Genomic DNA, 2,781 nt, shown 5'->3' on the forward strand with positions numbered 1-2,781 from the left:
GGTCTATTGTGACATTTGTCCCTTTTCATTTATTCTTCATTATGTTCTGCTTTCTATCATTCACATCTAGCCTCAATAACTGTCCTGAGTGATTTAATGCTGATAACACAAATGATTCCTGGGATTTCTACAGTATAGTTACTTGTTTTATCATTTTATAAGGTTAAAGCCATAGTTATTCTTTGTTTAAAAGTAAACAAAATTACTAATTTTTGGAAACAAGTCATTTCTGTTTTGAGGCTTCTCAGGTTGTGTATGTCTGTGTGTGCATACATGTTCATGCACACATGCTGTATATATCCATCTAAATAGATTAGAAACTTAGGCTTCCCCATAATTTTGAACAGCTAATTGTTTGATAGTGGTGTTAAAAGAAAGGACCACAAACAGAGTGATTTAAACCACAGAAATTTATCATCTTACAATTCTGTAGGCCAGAAGTCTGCAACTCTAGATTGTTGTAGGTTTGGTTCCTTCTGATAGCTTTGAGCAAAGAATTGCTTTAGGCATCTCTCCTTGCCTGATACATGACTGTTTATATGTTCACTTGCATTCTCTTTTGTATAAGAATCTGTCTCCAAATTTCATCTTTTATGTGGACATGAGTAATATAAAATTAGAGCCAACTCTCATGAGCTCATTATAACTTGGAGACTCTCTTCAAATAAGGACATATTCTGAAGTATTAGTGAACAGGATGTCAATTTGGGGGGAGACACAATTCAACTCATAACATTGACTATGATCTTCTTTTTAAAGAAAATGCATATCCTTCAATGATATTCTTTTAGTTCCATATTTTTAAGCAAAAATGAAAGAATAATTAACCAGACTATTAAAAAAGTATGAGTTCTGTTTTTTTTCTCATAGAAGGTAGAAATTATGCACTGAGTCTTTTGATTGATACTTTACACACAATGACTATTAATAAATATTTGGAGAAGAAATGTTAATCAAAAGCAAATGGTTGCCATAATGATCTTCCTTGATTTATTTTATTTCTTCAGATATCTTGCTCTGGTGATTTATGATAAAAATTAAGCTCAATTGTCAGAAGTCTTATTTGGAAAAATATCTCCACAAGCTTCCTAGTGTAAGGCTTGCATCAATGAACTAAGCAGTTTTCCTATGGCATATGCTGAGCCTCAAAATCTAAACTCTATAGAGTCAATAGTTTTCGAAGGTTTCAATTTAGCTATTTTCTTAGTTTTGCCTTTTATTGAGAGTGAAATAGACAATATAAGAGATTCTCTTATTTTCTTTTTTTTGTGGTACTGGGGTTTGAACTCAAGGCCTTGCACTTGATAGGCAATCATTCTACAAAGAGCCATGCCTCCAACTCTTTCAGGTAGGTTCTCATGCTTTTACCCAGGTTTTGGATGCTCCTACCTACAGCTCCCATCTAGCTGGGATTATTGGCATATACCATGACACCCTACTCAATATAAGAAGTTTTTGAATGAAACTTAAAGAGTAAAAATTGGCCATTAACTTGAAAAAATGGCAGATCAGTTGTTAATCTTTGATCTATGTAGAGGAGAGAAAGAGAGAACAGAAAGGGGTATGCTGTAATTTTTATAAGCTAGGCACAACTTGAAGGCATACAGCTTACATGTAACAAATTAAGGGTTCATTCTGGCAAAGGATTAAGCCAAGTACTGTAAAAACTTTGTTGTGAAATGCTTCTAAATAATTCAGTTAATTAATCCAAAGGGAAAGCAAGTACAGGCATCCTCAGCCTTGCCTCATTGATAAAAAAAAAAAGGATGGAATAGTTTGGGCTAATTTGCTATAGATAATTATAACTTTTTTTTTACAGGTGAGAGCACGAACACAGTCCACCACTAACACAAATTATGCAGTCGAGTTTCCCACATTTGGGGAAATCTCACAAGTCAGCACATCTGGAGTGCAATGGATAAGCTTTGCCCTGGGAAAACCAGCTTCATGATCATGGTATCTCCCCTGCCAGATAAGTATGATAATTGTAGCTTATGTGTTGTTTTCACATTTGTCTACCTGATTGTTATTCCAGTCATTAGATATATTCCATGATTTTAAGGGAAAACTCTACTCAATTCCTGCTTTACAGGCTATCATATTCAAAATTATGTCTGTATTTTCTCATTTTGATATGGGTTTATTTTGCTTGTCCTTTCAAATCACCTTCTGCATTCTTAACTTTCTGTGGTTCAAATTATCACCGCTAGGCAGTTTGGTAAATTAGGCAAATTAAAGAAGGTGGTATTGGTTATGTTGGTTATGAGAGTTTGCATGACCGAATAATATAGTTATTTGGCATTAAACTTTTAAGTATGATCTAAATTACAAATGAGACTTTAAAACAAAGAGCTGAAAAGTTCTGAAGCTTAATGTAATTTAATTCTTGGATTTTAATTACTGAAACCCTTTAAGAAAGTATGTGGATTCTGGCCAAATTTAAATTTCCTTTCTTCTATACTAGTTGTCAGAAGTTAGAAGAATAACTTGGCGCACAAAGCATTGTATTTCCATACAATACTTGGAGGCTATTATATACTACTCCAATCATAGTAGCCTAGTAGATGAAAAAAGGCAATATGGGCTGGGTTCATGGCTCAAGTAGTAGAATGCCTGCCTAGCAAATATGAGGCCCTGAGTTCAAACTTCAGTAGCTCCAATAAAAATGCAACAAAATTGGACTGCAGCTGGGTGTATTTAGAAGTGAAGAGTTAGCCTTGCAAGTATTTGAATATTGTTTGAGAGCCTGGTTTTTTATGTTCTCACCTTAATTTGTTGAAA

At 34.1% G+C, this 2,781-nt stretch overlaps 1 non-coding gene across 1 annotated transcript; it reads right to left on the reverse strand.

The window, feature by feature from the left end:
* Window positions 1-1,816: 1,816 nt before the first annotated feature.
* Window positions 1,817-1,980, reverse strand: LOC141419965 (U1 spliceosomal RNA). The gene has a single exon (XR_012444691.1). It is a non-coding gene; the product is annotated as a U1 spliceosomal RNA (small nuclear RNA).
* Window positions 1,981-2,781: the final 801 nt, after the last annotated feature.

This window comes from Castor canadensis, chromosome X, assembly GCF_047511655.1.
Source record: "Castor canadensis chromosome X, mCasCan1.hap1v2, whole genome shotgun sequence".
NCBI classification, from domain to species: Eukaryota; Metazoa; Chordata; class Mammalia; order Rodentia; family Castoridae; genus Castor; species Castor canadensis.